The 17,643-nt window shown below is 41.2% G+C and overlaps 1 long non-coding RNA gene across 1 annotated transcript; it reads right to left on the bottom strand.

Moving 5' to 3' along the window:
- Nucleotides 1-6,435: 6,435 nt before the first annotated feature.
- Nucleotides 6,436-17,232, bottom strand: LOC142652960 (uncharacterized). The gene is made up of 3 exons (XR_012847994.1): nucleotides 17,132-17,232; nucleotides 15,906-16,009; nucleotides 6,436-6,519 (listed from the first exon to the last, which is right to left on the bottom strand). It is a non-coding gene; the product is annotated as an uncharacterized LOC142652960 (long non-coding RNA).
- Between the last annotated feature and the right edge of the window lie 411 nt (nucleotides 17,233-17,643).

The following is a 17,643-nucleotide window of genomic DNA, read 5'->3' as shown; positions in this document are numbered from 1 at the left end:
ATTAAAAATTTTGAGCTAAAGCTACGTCTTATTCAAGAAAAAGGATTATTTTTATTTTCCCTGCTCAATTCTAATAAAATTTATGAAACACCTGTGGGGTCAAAATGCTTACTACACCCCTAGATGAATTCTTCAAGGGGTGTAGTTTCGTAAATGGAGTCACTTTTGGGTAGTTTCCACTGTACTGGTACATTAGGGGTTTTGCAAAAGCGACATGGTTTCAAGAAATCAATCCAGCAAAATCTGTACTCCAGAAGCCAAATGGTGCTCCTTCTCTTATGAATTCCTCAAGGGGTGTAGTTTCCTATATGGAGTCACTTTTTGGGCGTTTTCTCTGGTTTGGTCCTTCAGGGGCTTCGCAAATGCGACATTGCCTCCGCAAACCATTCCTGATAAATTTGAGCTTCAAAAGCCAAATTGGGGCTCTTTCCCTTCTAAGCCCAGCTGTATGACCATATGTGAAGTATTGTTTTACTCGGGAGAAATTGCTTTACAAATGTTGTGGTGCTTTTTCTCCTTTAGTCCTTGTGGAAATGAAAAACAATTAGCAAAACTTACATTTTCTTTGAAAGAATATAGATTTTCATTTTCACGCTCTACTTCCAATAATTTCTGCAAAACACCTGTGGGGTCAAAATGCTCACTGTACCCCTACATAATTTCCTCAAGGGGTGTCGTTTCCAAAATGAATTTCCACTATTTTGTCCCCTCGGGGGCTTTACAAATGCGACATGGACTCCGCAAACCATTCCTGCTAAATTTGAGTTCCAAAAGCCAAATGGCGCTCTTTCCCTTCCCAGCCCCCGCCGTGTGTCCAAACAGCCATTTAAGACCACATGTGGGGTATTGTTTTACTCGGGAGAAATTGCTTTACAAATGTGGCAGTGCTTCTTCTCCTCTAGTCCTTGGGGAAATAAGAAAAAATTTGGTAAACCTACATTTTCTTTGAAAGAATGTAGATTTTCCGCAAGAGCCGTTCAAACTGACATGGTGCCTAAAATATATAGCTAATGAAAAGGAGGCCCAAAATCCACTAGGTGCTCCTTTGCTTCTGAGGCCTGTGCTTCAGTGCATAAGCACAGTAGGGCCACATGTGGGATATTTCTAAAAAAAACTGCAGAATCTGGGCAATAAATATTGAGTTGCGTTTCTCTGGTAAAACTTTCTGTGTTACAAAAAAAGGCATGACTTAGATAACAGCTTGTCAGGTAATTTCTAGTTCAAGTGACCTGGATTACTCCTTACAAAATCCACATATGTGAATGGCCAGATCCTTATAGTTTTATAAACTATGCTGGAAACCTAAAACATAAAAAAACAGATCACATCCCATTCTGATATACATATCATCATATGACAATAATTTAAATATTCAGAAATTAATAGAGCAGTAAATGAAAACGTACGTACTTAGGTGAACATCTGGTTCTTTTTAATATAACTGTACCCTACTGTGATGGAAACAGGTCCATGTGTTTACCCTTAAGTCATATGTTTGCCTATATACTTTTTATCATAACACAAAATAGACAGAAATAATCAGATACTGGATTATTCCTGGCGGGGATATTTTATTTCCTTTAAAAAAAATGTCAGAGGCTGTGGATGAATCTGGCTGTTATTCTCTTTAGAAATCAGTTGATAAATGTCAGCTTGACCAACTCAAAAATTTTTTTAGAAGTCTGGTCTGGGGTTTGAATAAATTATGGGGTCTGGTCTGAGGTCTGATTAATTTAGGGTGCTGGTCTGGGGCTTGAATCTATTTAGAAGTCTGGTCGGGTCAGAACTTATTGAGGTGTCTGAATTAATTTTGAGGTCTGGTCTGGGGTCTGAATTTATTTAGGGGTCTGGTGTCTGAAGCAATTTAGGGGGTCTGGTCTGAGGTCTGAATGTACTTAGGGGTCTTTTTTGAGGTGTGAATCAATTTAGGGGTCTGTTCTAGGGTCAAATTAATTTAGGGGTCTGGTCTGGGCTCTGAAATTATTTAAACTGGTTTTCCAGTCATAAGAAATTGATGGCCTATCCTCGGCACCCCCGCTGATAAGCTGTTTTGAAGCGGCCGCAGCGCTGATGCGATTACTGCTTCTTGTTTATTCCTTACCTTGTTGTACTGTGAATCGCCGACACACTTGTAGCAGCGGTTCACAGTATTACAGCCTTCTCCCATTCAAGTGAAAGGGAGAAGGCTGTAATACTGTGAACTCCCGCTACAAGTGTGCCGGCGATTCACAGCATGAGCAGTAACAGTAATGAAGGGGAAGCAGCACTTGCATGAACGCTACAGTGCCTTCAAAACTGCTGATCGGCAGGGTGACGGGAATCGACCCCCACCGGTCAGATATTTATGGGTTATCCTGAGGAAAGGTTTCAATTTCTTATGACTGGAAGACCTATTTTGAGGTCTGTTCTGGGGTCTAAGTTAATTTAGGGATCTAGTTTGGACTCTGAATTTAATTAGGAGTCTGAATTCTATTTAAAGGTCTGGTCTGGGGTTGGAATTTATTTAGGAGTCTGGTCTGAGGTCAGAATTAATTTAGGAGTCTGGTCTGAGGTCAGACATTATTTAGGGGGTCTGGTGCAGGGTCTGAATTATTTTAGGGGTCTGGTCTGAGGTCTGAGATAATTTAGGGGCCTGTTCTAGAGTCTGAGTGAATTTAGAGGTCTTGTTTGGTTTTTGAATTTATTTGGGGCCTCGTCCGTGGTGTGAATGAATTTAGGGGTCTGGTCTGTGGTATAAATTAATCTAGGGGTATGGTCTGGGGTTAGAATTTATTTAGGGGTCAGGTCTGTGGTCAGAATTTTGTGAGTGAGGATGGACTCCCTCCTCTCCATAGACTTCTATGGGCAGCGTGTCTATGTCTGTCTCTGCTCCTACGCCTCCTCCCCTCTCCATAGACTTTTATGGGAAGCTTGTTTGTGTCTCTCTCTTTCTCTGCTCTCTCCTCCTGCTTCCCCTTTCCTATGTATAGACTTTTATGGGTAGCGTGTCTGTGTCTCTCATTCTTTCTCTGCTCCCCCTCTCCATAGACTCCTATGGGCAACATGTTTGTATGTCTCTTCTTCCCTCTCTGCCCCTGCTCCTCCTGATCCCTCTCCACTCTCCATAGACTTCTATGGGCAGCGAGTCTGTGTCGCTCCCTGCTACCTTCTCCGGCTCCCCATTTTTCTCTCCATAGGCTTCTATTGGCAGGCAGTGAAGAGCTAAAACCCCACTTCCTGCATTCAGTCTCCTCTGCTCTGTAACTAGGAATGGATTTTGCTTGACAACAGGGGGTGGACAGCAGATTACAGGAAGCGAGACACCTAGTGATGGTAATTTTACACAGAATTTGCATGGATAAAACAATTGAATTTAACAGTAAGTAAATTATAAAGTTGATATATATATATTAGGTATACTATTAGATTAGTATAAGTTGTTTGAAAAGTTAGTCTCCATTCAGCAACAGGGGTCCTGGGGATCTAGCAGTACGCATATGCCCAGACAACTGCTTCATATAATCCTTATGGAGCTATCCATTTCCCTCTGTTGCCCTATTTAAAACATGAGAAAGCTTGAAATAACAATGTTTAAATTCATGTTTTCATTGCAGACACACATGCAATCTATTTAACTGGGCACCTTTTAAGATAAAAACAAATTATTTTAGATGACAGAACTGATAAAAGCAACTTAATTGAGTTGTAAAATAGAAATGCAAAGCGTATGTGCTTTAATCTGCTATATAGGCATTTTCTCCAAGTGGGTCCATACAACAGTACTATTACATTTCTGATTAAGTCTGTGTTGTCCGAGATGACACCATGTGTATAACGAATGCTCTAACTACTTATAGTTCTTTAGAGACTCTTATTTAGGCTGATGGCAATTATTGGATCTGGATAAAATTAGTACATTAGTTGAATGAATTGTTTCTTTAGAGAAGAAGACATTGGACAATTTATTGACTAATTCTGCAATAACAATACAGCTGGCTGATAAAGCCGACTGTTTTATTTGTGAACATACTATGTAATAGCGTTGAAATGATAAAGTTTAAAAATGTAGACTGCTAAATGGATTTGATATTATTACCTGGATTCAGGCAGATATTGTATCTTGCGTCCAACAAGCTACATACATGGTGTCTTCTTAAATGATTTGGAATTTTATTCTGCTCTTTATTCATGTATTACTGTAACAACACTAAATCATATCTATTTTTGTGTTATTTTTGCAAATGATTTTGTGTACTAGAGCATTTAGATTGAGGTAAGATATATGTGACACAAAAGAAGTCTTACAGAAGTTTAAATATTTGGCAAGTGGTCCAATTATTTTGGCTACTGTTTACATCTCCAGTATACGTTGTTCATGATGGAGGTGGGCAGCAGGAACAAACTGATTTCATGAGACATGGGGAAGATTGACAAGAGATCTTAAAACGTAGGGATCTATATAGGATTAATCGTCTGGATATAATGGCAACTAAAGCACTAAACAGAGACTTCCATCTGTAACCTTCCAAATTTATATTTTATGTCCATTTGGGTAGGAACATTAAATTAGCTCAATGTTCATTGAGTTTTATCTGCATGGGCTTTTGGGTATGTTAAAAGGTTAAAAGTAATGTATTTCAGTAGGAATTTTTTTTTGTGCAGTGCAGTTGTGAATGTATATAAATAACAATACTGTATTGGAAATGTGCTGTCAATATGTTTATTGTTATATTACTAGTATAGTGGCCAATGGTCGCCCTGTAGCTTTAAATACTGCTGGCATTGGGAGATTATATGTTCTTTTTTTTGTATGCTGTGATGTAACCATGAAGACGACCAGAAAATGATCCTGAGTTCAATGCTTGTATATATGTTATACAAATGTTACTAACTTTATATACTTCACATGCAAATTTTCGGACCCGATGAAGGACTAGAATGGTCCCAAGTCTTGTCTAATCTGTAGCCTAAGAAGGTTGTATTTTGCTCCTGGGAGCTAATATTAGGGTGCTTTAATTTGCGAGAAATCAATTTTGTAGACTGGAGTTTACTCTATATAAGGGTGAATTGGGTGATGTATGTCGCTATCACTATGTGTGTATTACACGAGAAAACCAACACGGATCTTCTCCCAGGCGCTTGTTCTTTCTTTGTAGAATAAAATTGGTTAAAAAAGTCAATACATTTTAATTAAGTGTTAAAAGAGCAACGCGTTTCGAAACTAGACCGATTTCTTCATTAGGCTAAAACACATATTAGCCTGATAAAGAAACGAGTCCGGTTTAGAAACACGTTGCTCTTTTATCGCTCAATTAAAACATGTGGATTTAAACGCTAGTGATTCCAGTTCATTAGATATCCTATGGTTTCTACAAATAACGAGCGCCTTGGAGAAGATCCGTGTTTTTCTCGTTTTATACATGCTACGCAGATGGTGGTGGCCTCTGAACGGACTCCGGGCTGCAGTTCAACTTCACAGATACAGGCATCGGGATGTTGTGCTCCTAGCACAACGCCTTCAGGTTAGCATAACCTTATAGCTTACAACTACCATTCCATACCTCTGGATGATGCACTATGTGCGCCTGGTGACTTTTTTGTTTCTATTTCTAATGTAATGACGGGGGTGGGGAGACAGACAAGTGAGCCCTAATCTACCCACCACTCAGTCCCTGCCTACTTGCAACGACCCGCCGTAGGCGATGGGGTACAACTGGGTGACGGTCCCTACGCTCAATAAGTGCACGACAGACAAACAGACAAGGGTACACAGAGCTAGGGGGAGAAAGGGGCAGTTGCCCACGGCAACACCGTGAGCAACAAGAGAAGTGAACAAGCCGAGTCAAACCAGGAGTGTACGAGGTACGAAACGCAGAGCAGGAGAGTAGTTAGCAAGCCGCGGTCAATATGAAGCAAGGACAATGGTACAAGAAGCTGCAGCAGGGCCAGGAAACCAAACGAGAAGAATCACAAGCAAGGAGGAACAGGAAAGGCAGGTATAAATAGACAGAGGGCGGGAGCTAGCTCCATCTGGCCAGGCTGTGATAGGTTCTCCCACTCCTAAGCCTGCCATCCTGAGTGGTGGAAGATGGAGTCAGTCTCACAGACATAGAAGCAGGTGCAGATTGATTATCTATGGGCATTAACCCCGAAGCTGTGCCTGGCAGATCCTTTACATCTAGCTATTACTTTGTGCACAAATGCTCTATTAGAGGGATAAGGGGTCAGAAAATAACAAAAAGATAGGAAAAATAAAGGTTTATTGGTATTTTAATTTTTCACTTTAGATATCTGCTTGTTTTTATTGAATGTAAACATTCAGAGAGTAAGAACCATTATTACTGCTCACACAGTTGAAGGGTTGTTGCAAGGTTTTAGTCTAGGCTTTCCTTTATTACCTAAAGCAGGAACAAACATCTGCTAAAAAAAATTCAAACAAACTCCTGTCCTGGAATTCAGCGTGAATGCTCTCGGCTACCCTAATACAGTGTAACAAACTTCAGTTGTGTAAGCTTCACAGGGTCAGGACAGGTTTTCAGCCTATGAAAATAAAGAAGAATTATTTCACTGACAGCAAGCAGGGACCTTGAAAATAGCAAGAAACGAAAAAAAAGTTACGTAACTCTTCATTTTACAATGACTACATTTAATTTATATAAGATTGGACAACTCATAACCGCTGCTTTAGGAACCATTTTGTGGTAACTAGCCCATGAAGAAGATGTAAAGGGAAGCCTAGTTCTCCTAGCAATGATGTTATTGTAATTGCTCTGTCCACTCGCGCCATTCTAAACGTACTCCTTTTTTGGCGCCCCACTCTCCTCTAGACTCCTCCTCCTTCTCTCTGTCCCTGGCTATTTATAGGTTCCTCCCCCATCCCTCTGGGCCTGAGCCAATAGATACTACTCCTGGGGTAGCAACCTGGGATTTTCCCCGCATCGAAGTCCAGATCTCTGTACAGGGTTTAAAAGGTGGGGACTGGGGAGCTCCTTAGACTTCACTTCTGGGTTTAGCCTGTGTCAATCTGTTGCAACCCGGTGGATCCACATCTGTTCCTGCAGCTGCACTACATGCTAGAACTTAGGCTAGCAGAAGTTTAAAATTTCTATTTTGCATTAAAGCATAAATTCAGGGTACCAAGAGGGCCATCAAAAAATGTTTTGTGTGGGGGAGGATTTTCTTTTAAACTAGCCTTAACCCTATTGCTGCCAGGGGTTTAGGGCTATATTTAGACTTTTGACATAAATAAAACTGAAGTATAAAATAAAAAAAATTATATTAAACCACATACCCTTATATTTTCTGAAAGCATACACCAGGCACATTGTTACAATTCCAGAACTTTATATTCCTGGACACATCAAAGCATAACCTGTACATAAAAGTCATATTTGTGGCTAAAATGATAGTAACAGGCTGTGATCTCTCTTCCTACTGTCACTTTTAGCTACCCCCACCTCATCTCTCTATTACCAAGACACAGAACCAGGAAGTAAAATCACCCTGCTCCCCAACTTCAAATGAGTTCTGCACTGCAAGCTTTCATCCCGTTATCATTTTAAAGCTAAGATTCTGGGCTTTAATATGAGATCCAAGCTCTAGCCTTTATATTCTCATAGCATTTGTTTAAAGTCATTACGTATTTTGCAGTGAAAGGGTTAAGAGCTATGCACATCTTCACAAGCATTTGTATTATTATTGCACCAATGCATCTCAAAGAAAAAATGAAGAAAATAGTCTTAATTAAAAATGTCCTATTGTTTTGTGTCTACAGCTCCTATTTGTCTCCATGGTGACAGGCTACAAACAACCCCTGTGTAGTCAGATCCTGCAATCATGCTCTCGTCCATCAGTCACCTGATTCTTCCTCACATACATTTGGTAGAAAGTTTAGCAAGAAGTTGGGTACAGATGGAAGGGAGTATGATTGCAGGGTCAGAATACACAATGTTTGTTTGTCTGTTTACATGAATTCATAGAACTAGAAAAAGGACCCCAACAGTTGGCGGGAATGGAAACATATTATATACAAAAATTGCCTGCGGCAAAAAAAACCTTTTTTTCAACTGTCAAATATAGTAAAAATAAAAAACTTTATTGTGCTTTATTAAGCAAAGGACTAACCACATAAATGTTTGTTTTAAAATCAGTATATATCTCCTCCGTTGGAAAGTAGTAACAGACAGTGCCACTTAGTGAATCAGTATGCAGTGTCAATGGGCCGGCGGCTGCAGAACACCAAGGCCAACTAACAATGTATCTAAAGGCTACCAGTGGAGGTATATATTTGTTTAAAATAGGAGTGTCAAAGCCCCCCCTGGAATGTAACCTTTATTGTTGTATTTATACAAGCAGGGCCGGCTCCAGGTTTATGTGGGCCCTTGGGCGACACAGACTTAGTGGGCCCCTTTGCGGGGTAACTCATGGCGGCAGTAAAATGGCAGAAAACGTCACTTTGTGCCCCTATATAGTAGTTAGGCCCTGATTATGCCCCCATAAAGAAGTTAGGTCTCCAGTTTGTAGTGCCACAAAGCCCCCCTTCCAGGTAGTGCCACACAGTCCCCTCCCAGGTAGTGCCACACAGCCCCCCACCCCACCCAGGTAGTGCTACACAGGTTCTCACCACCAAATTGCAAAGGGGATGGGACAAACATGGGCTGTGCCCCCTCTTTCCAAAGGTCTCATAGCAGCCACATTAGCTGCCCATATGGTAAGTTTGCTCTTGAATAGGACAGTATTTTGACATTATGGGCTATACTGACTATGGGACCTTGGAAGTTTCCTTTGGAATCCAGATAAGCAACAAAAACTATGTAAATGTGAGAGATCTCATATCTTTATGGTGACCAACACATTTTTTCAGCTCAATTGCAGAGAACTCCAGCTATTGTTAGCATAGCCCAAGTTCATCAAAAATGCATTTACAGCTGAGTCAACAAGGCAAATGCCTGACATCAAATCCAGATGTTTAACTTGCCTTATATTTTGCTTCTATGGCGAAGAATTAAATCTTTAGGGAGCTACATATCCTTTACTTTGTTCATACTTTAACTGCATCATAAGTTATGTTGTATTTTTATTTACTTTAATAATGACAAATGAATAATTTGCTTGTGTTTCAATTCTGTCTACATCATGACTATTTTACAGGAAACAGACATATACATTTTTAATTTACATACTCAACTAATGAAGATATAGCTTGGTGCATTTTATGTCTATATTTCCTTCTGTATAAGTGTGGATAGTGTTTTCTATGATTCTTTAATATTTGCTAATTTGACTTCAAAGGACCCCACATGCATTATATTAGGACTTTGATGTCATATCCTCCTTGTAACTAAATTATTGACCTACTGGTCATATTTTGTGACACGCAAATGTTCAGTTTTATTGTAAACCACAAAGCATGCATAGATTCTTAATTAAAGTGAAGTTGTGGTCATTGCACAGTTACCAACACACCCTTGACATTAATAAAAGTTCTAGTAGACTTTTTTATTCAGTAACGAAGCAACCAAAAAAAAAAAAAAATTTTATTCTTTTTTTGATAAACTGGCAGAGGGGAGATAATGCTTTATTCTGTATCATCAAAAAAAAGCAGTCTGTCCCCCCACCTAGATGTAGATGCAATAGTCCTTGTATACAGGGCCAGCTTCAGCACCCGGTGAACCCGGGCATGTGCCGGGGCCCACTATCCTTTGAGGGGCCCACTCGGCCACCGGGTGCTGACGTTGCCGTCATGGCTCCTCTAGGAGTGGTATCCCCGGCAAGAGTGTTACCGACGGGATTCTGCTTCTAGAGGGAGCCCCTGTCTAGGAGGCGGCGTAACTACCACCATAGTTGATACGGGGACGGCGGCATGAGGGGGACCATGCCATCCACCCATCAGGAGCCCCCCCATGCTTAGTGGTCCCGATAGTAGCCACTATGGCTGCTACAGTGGTAGCGACGCCACATTCAATAGTATCTGCGTCCTTAGGACGCAGATACTATTGAACGCTATAGCAGAGAAGGGAGGTAGCTCCCTAATCTGCCATTTTCTAGGCTACAGACTGCTAATGTCCCGGGACTCCGGCTCTGGGCTTGCCCCTAAAATCACTGTCCATATATGGACAGTGATGGCAGGAGGAGACAAAGAGTCCCAGGCAGAGCGCTAGAAGCGGCTCTGCTCGGGGACTCCATCTCTCCATATATGGACAGTGATGTCAGGGGCTTCCCCAGAGCCGGAGCAGAGCCTTTGTTAGCGCTCTGCCCAAGACTTCAGCTCTAAACCGGACATCACTATCCATATATGGACAGTGATGTCAGGAGCAGAACAGGAGTCCCAGGCAGAGTGATAGTAGCACTCTGCTCGGGACTATGGCTTTGGGGTTGACCCTGACATCATTGTCCATATATGGACATTATGGTCTATACTGACTATGGGACCTTGGAAGTTCCCTTTGGAATCCAGATTAGCAACAAAAACTATATAAATGTGGGAGACCTCATATCTTTATGGTGACCAACACACTTTTTCAGCTCAATTGCAGAGAATTCCAGCTATTTTTAGCATAGCCCAAGTTCATAAAAAATGCATTCAGGGAGGGGGGCTGTGTGGCACTACCTGGGAAGGGGTCTGTGGGGCACTACCTGAGAGGGGGCTGTGCGACACTACCAAAGAGGGGGGCTGTGTGTCACTACCTTGGGGAGGGGCTGTGTGGCACTACCAGGGAGGGGGCTGTGTAGCACTACCTGGGAGGGGGCTGTGCGGGACTCCTCTCTACAGAAAAACTGAATTGGCCTAAGAGTCATGAAAAACAAACACCAGGCTCTTCTGCCCTGGGTGGCAAAACCTGTACCATGATGAGGGTCCCATTGCGATTTTTGCTATGGGGCCTCATCTCTTTTATGGAAACCACTGGCTTTAATGCTCCCTCATAAAAAAAAAAAAAATACAAAGACTACAATGTAGTATAAAAAGGGCTAAACATGAAACTGCTTTTCTAGTTTAAAACGTATACATAATAGTAAATAATTGCCTTGGATTTTCAATTGTAGCTTCAAAACTGAAGACTATCATTCAAGATTTAGATATAACTTAATTAAATCTATTAATTATAGTTATAATGCTTAACGGAATGAATCTGCCTTCTTAAGCTAAGTAGTCCTCCAGTACACCCTCCTTTCTTACCTTTCTCTTCTTCCTGCCACTCCTTTACCCTCGCCCCCTTACCATTTCTTATGTACAAAAGTTAGGAGAGTTTCAGAAGTGATAAATCTTAACCCCTTAGTGACATATGCTGTACATTTAGAGCGCTGGTGCTATGTAGTAAGCGCAAAGTGCCGTAAATATGCTCCACAGGAGCTGTGCCCGCACCATTCGCAGCTGATGTCATCTGTGTATTACAGCTAACACTCTGCCCCAATGGCTGGGATCAGAAATAGCTCAGATCCTGACAATTTAATTCCTCAGATGCCACAGTCGATGGTGACCGTGTTGCCATAGCAACCATCGGCGCCCGTGATCATGTTGATGGTGTTTTAACCCCTAAGAAGCCGCAATCGCTTCTAAGGGGTTAATCAGCGGGAACCACCGCGATCGGTCCCTGCTGAAGGAGCTGCGGGAACTGTTGTACGAAACAGCAGTTGTCACAGATCCTGTATGCGCCAAGACTGCTCTTATTGGCCGGCTACCTGTGCTCCTCTGCTGTCTCTGACAGCGGGGATTACAGCCCGGGTTCTATCGCCGCCACATTTAAATAGGACATTGCTCTTATTGGTCCGTGAAAATTCACGGACCAATCAGAGCGATCGCCGACACGGGACTGCTCTCATTGGTCCCGGGCCAGTTAGCGGTGATGGTCAGCTGTCTGTGACAGCTATCATCTTAGCTCTGTCACTGTGCACTAAGACACAGTGACGGTTTGATGCCATGATGAATATATTCATCATGGAGCTTTAAGTAACGCTGCTCCATGACGAATATGTTCGTCATGGAGCGTTAAGGAGTTAAGCCAAATCAGAACACAAATATTCCAAAATAATATTTGTAAATAATCTTTATTGGTCTCCACTCAAGGATAAATTACCCCCCTACAATTATTACCAGACACAGTACAAAACAATATAAAAAACATATATATTAAAAATAGTCTCAGATGAAAAGAGCCACAATAATCTAATATAGATGGTCTAATAAATAGTATAAATCTCAATAAATATTCACCAGGGGACGAGTACCTAGGATCAAGTCAAACTAGAAGAAGCACAGGTCCAGTCTGCCAAAAGTGCAAAAAAGTGCAACAAATAGAACATAGTCAAATACCGGTGGTGGATATGATGGCAGATGGAAAAAGTATGCACCCAAGGAGACACCTCGACATGCGTTTCGCCCCCTTCGTCAGGAATGATAAATGCTAGCCCCACCAGGGGTTTAAATACTGAAACAAATGAGGTGACCATAATCGGCGCATAACGTCTCCCGCGCCCATCCGATCCCATACCTTCCGCGTCACAGCCGTCCATCAATGCAGGTAAAACTGCCTACATTTAATGTCCGCCCGTACTCAAACAACTTCCGGCATAGCACACAGAGAGACACGCGAGGTGCACGCGCACTGACCGCATATAAAATTAAATTATACTAGACCTTCTCAATGAATTAAAATATCATAAAAAAAGTTAATTTATTTCAGTAATTCAATTCAAGTGAAACTCCTATATTATATAGATTTATTACACACAGAGTGATCTATTTCCAGCATTTTTTTCTTTTAATGATGATGATTATGGTAACAGTTAATGAAAACTCCAAAATTTTGTTTTTAAGAAAATTAGAATATTATATAAGCCCAATTTCAAAAATTATTTTTAATACCGAAATGTTGGCCTACTGAAAAGTATGTACAGTATATGCACTCAATACTTGGTCGGGGCTGCATGAATTACGGCATCAATGCGGCGTGGCATGGGGGCGATCAGCCTGTGGCACTGCTGAGGTGTTATGGAAGCCCAGGTTGCTTTGATAGCGGCCTTCAGCTCGTCTGCATTGTTGGGTCTGGTGTCTTTCATCTTCCTCTTGACAATACCCCATAGAGTTTGCTGGCCAATCAAGCACAGTAATATTGTGGTTATTACACAAGGTATTGTTACTTTTGGCAGTGTGGGCAGATGCCAAGTCCTGCTGGAAAATGAAATCAGCATCTCCATAAAGTTTGTCAGCAGAGGGAAGCATGAAGTGCTCTAAAATTTCCTGGTAGACGACTGCGCTGACTCTAGACTTGATATAACACAGTGGACCAACACCAGCAGATGACATGGCTCCCCAAACCATCACTGACTGTGGAAACTTCACACTCGACCGCAAGCAACTTGGATTGATGCCTCTCCACTCTTCTTCCAGACCCTGGGACCTGGATTTCCAAATGAAATGCAAATTTCATCTGAAAACAGGACTTTGGACCACTGAGCAACAGACTCATAGCTGCCCCCACACAGTATAATACCCCCCTTAGCTTCCCCACACAGTATAATGTCCCCATAGCTGTCTCCCCACAGTGTAATGCCCCCATAGCTTCCACCATATCAGCCCCATACAGTATAATGCCCCCATACCTGTCGCCCCACAGTGTAACGCTCCCATAGCTGCCCCACACAGTATAATGCCCCATAGCTGTCTCCCCACAGTGTAATGCCCTCATAGCTGCCATCATATCAGCACCCCTATACAGTATAATGCCCCCATAGCAGACCCCATACAGTATAATGCCCCTCATAGCTGCCCAACACAGTATAATGCCCCCCATAAATTCCCCCATACAGTTTAATGCCCATAGCAGCCCCACACAGTAAAATGCCCCTCATAGTTGCCACTATATCAGATCCCCTATACAGTATAATGCCCCCCATAGCAGACCCCATGCAGTATAATGCCCCGCGTAGCTGCCCATCACAGTATAATGCCCCCCATAGCAGCCCCCATACAGTATAATGCCCCCATAGCAGCCCCACACAGTATAATTCCCCTCATAGTTGCCACCATATCAGCCTATATTGCCCCTATACAGCATAATGCCCCCATATGTGCATAACAGAAAAATAATAAAATTACTTTCCTATCCCCGTTCCCACGACGGGTGGAAGAGCCATACACTTCTCCCCATTCATTTACATAGCATATAGTGATCTTATTACATCACTATGTGCAGCCACATACACACACACTAACGTTACTCAAGTGTCCTCACAGTGAATATACATTACCTCCAGCCAGGACGTGATGTCTATTCAGAATCCTGACTCTTCTGTAGCGTTTGTGTGAGATTTACAGCAAGGCAAGCGTAATAGGTGCTTTGCTGCTAATAACTACAGTGTGATTTGTTTAAAAAAAACAAAAAACTTTACTATTTTAAAAGATATGACCATTTTTCAAAAAATGCTAATGTGGCTCTAATAGTCAAATAGGAGGGGACTCTTTCTTTTCACTCTGGGCGGTGTAATGTTTTCTGTATGACGCTGTCCAATCAGCATACAGCTTCTCCCTTTTCCCTGCCCAGCAACACAGTGTGATAATATGGTATACAGCTTCCATTCCCGACTGTGTATTCAACTGGTGATGTCTCCAGTTGTGTCACAGCTAGAACTGCCATCCTGGTGTCTTATAAAAGATTAGAATCTCCTCTTACATGTGCCACCTAGAACCGCTGTTCTAGTTGGTCAACAGCCCAAGATATGGCTGTTTGAAGTGAATCCCCTTCCCTCCAGCCTCAGTCTCTCACACTGTGTGAAGCAGCTTCATGCTGATTGGACAGCGTCAGAGGCTGTGAGGTAGCTCCACCTCAAGAGAATAGCTGCTGTTACCTCCCACTTGTCTAATAAAGGCTCATTTACATATTTAGAAAAAAAATCATTACTTAATAAATAAACGTTTTGGGATACAATTTTCACTAGCATTATCACTGTGACAGCAACTATTAGATAAGCTAGGAGATAGGGCATTACTAAACTAGTGACAGAGCCTCTTTAAGTCAGTGATAAATATGCATCAATATATTATTTCTTATATAGTCAGCTTTTCTTCTAGAAAGGGCATGTCATATTAATAAATGATTGTTTCCGTATCCCTTATCTCAATGGCATACTAGTTAAAGAAAAAGAGGCAATGTAAACTCCTAGGTTTACTAGAAAAATGCTTCCAGGAAAGCCCTGTTAAGTAACCATTTTTCAGCAATATGACATATAGCATATTTCATAAAAAAATCTTTTATGTATGGAACACTGTGGCAACAGACAAACCCTAGTCATATTAAATAATATAATCTGAATAATTTAAACCAGCAAGAAGCTGAACTGATATAAACCTTTTTAATGCCAAGAACCAGATCTGACATTTAAGATTATTAATCTATAAACACAGAATAAATTCCATTTTATCTTGGATATTGTTTTGCCTCTTGAGAGAAAAACACATGTTTTTTATTGTAGCACAGAAATGAGATCACATTGATTTAATCGCATTCCATTGACACGGAGAAGATATCTAAAACTGGACTTTTGGCCATACTTTAAGCAGTGTCTTATGTAAACAATATAGAATGCTAAATTTTAACCAAGAGATTACATTCCGCTGTGAGAAGACATGGTGCATTTGTTTCAAACTGAAGAGTAAAATTTAATAAGGTGTCTCATGAATTATTTTTTTTAAATGAAATCATGAATTTTATTTTAAAATGAAATACTCAAGGACCCTGACATTTAATGGAAGCCAACTGGATTGTCTTAAGCCCTTTTCATGGAGCGTGTATGGTGGCACCCGGAGTCCCTGCAGCTCAATTGCCTGTCACGGCTAAGCGGTATGTGGACCCACTAGGCCGCTCCGCTGTAGCGGAGTAGCAGCTGGCCAAAAAACAGTAAGTCAATGATAATTTTTAGGACAAGAGTACCTGGGTAGAAGGTTTGGCAGACACTTGGCTTAGCAGATAGCACTTGGCGTAGCAGATGACACATGGCACAGATGACACTCTTGACTCCGACACTAGACTTTGTACTGGAACAAACACAGTTACTGGATACAGGATATAGGAATACAGGATACAATTAAGTGACCATTTGCAATAACGAACATGGGCAGACACAACAACACTCAGGCAAGGAAGAAGAGGGCAGAGTCCTTTTTTAATGCAGGGGCATAGGGATTGGATAGGGAACCTTTTACACCCTAAACAGGACAGTGGAGCAGTGCGGCCGCGTATGCAGGCATCTCCAAGGAGGGAGACGCCTGCTGGAACTCATCGAAAAGCTCTATTATACAACATCCGATGGAGCATGCCACAAATCTTTCCATGTCAATGTAGAGAAGGGCCCTACAGACTTCTTCTGGGGCCATATTACAGTTCAATAGAACTCGGAGCGTGTACAGGGCCATAATATGGTCATGTGCAAGAGTCTTTACCATAGAATGTAGCTATATTTAGCATATTACATTTAGCCAAGAAGCTCCATGTAAAAATATATTTGCAATTGTTTTCCATGTAATTATCTATTGAGAAAGAAATACTTACAGTTTTGGCAGCCCTTCAACATTTCCTTTCCCAGAGTACAGCACTCTCTTAGGTTTGTTTATCATACATTACATTGGTTTGGAACAAAATATTATGTATATTTTGGACCAACTATATAGTTCATGCTGGAATAACCAGTAGCCAGTTATCTCTATATATGTATTTTTACACAAGAACACTTTTTGGACAGTGTCACATCATCCATTTTATTCTGAGTTTTTTGTAATCTTTTAAAGAACATAAACCTGGTAACAAGAAAATGTATTTTTTTTCTGGGATTTTTAGGCTGTGTTCACATCACTGTTGCACTTCTGTTGAGGGGTCCCATCGGAGGTTTCCGTTGGGTTAACCCCGCAACAGAAACGCAAACGGATACCTAAGCTTCCGTTTGCATCACCATTGATATCAATGGTGACAGAAACGTTGCTAAAAGTTTTCCGTTTGTCACCGTTGTGACTGGGTTCCGTCGTTTTTGGCGGAATCAATAGCGCAGTCGACTGCGCTATTGATTCCGTCAAAACAACGGAAATAGTGGTAGGTAAATTGACCACCAGGTCCGGGCACCGATAAAGCTTCATAAAAAGATAGGAGAGTGCTGCCTGATTTACCTTGTTCAAATCTGTTAAGAATGTGTAGGAATAGACCATGTCTTCATTTATAAGCCATGTTCTATTGTGATGATAGGCTCTGTTCTATTATGATGATATAACAATAGATTGTATCTTCATTGGGTTGTATTGTGAAGATGTCCCTATAGTTTTTGCCTTTACTCCTAGGCTGTGTTCTATATTGATGATGTCATAATAGTCTGTTTGTTTGATTGTTTTATTACCTTGGCTATGCTCTATTATGATTATGTAACAATAGCCTCTTTCTTTATTTTTGAACTGTGTTCTATTGTGATCATGTCACATCAGTGTTTTTCTTTACTTCTTAGGTTGTGTTCTATTGTGATGATGTCACAATAGTGATTATCTTTATTCCTACACTGTGTTGTGTGATTGTCACAATAGTGTTTCTTTTTATTTCTACCTGTATTTTATTGGGATTATGTCCCCATTGTGTTTAATCCTAAACTGTGTTCTATTGTGTTGATATAACAATAGTGTTCATCATAATT

The sequence above is a fragment of the Rhinoderma darwinii genome, chromosome 5, assembly GCF_050947455.1.
Source record: "Rhinoderma darwinii isolate aRhiDar2 chromosome 5, aRhiDar2.hap1, whole genome shotgun sequence".
Classification (NCBI taxonomy): Eukaryota; Metazoa; Chordata; class Amphibia; order Anura; family Rhinodermatidae; genus Rhinoderma; species Rhinoderma darwinii.
This window is presented reverse-complemented; position numbering and strand designations above follow the sequence as displayed.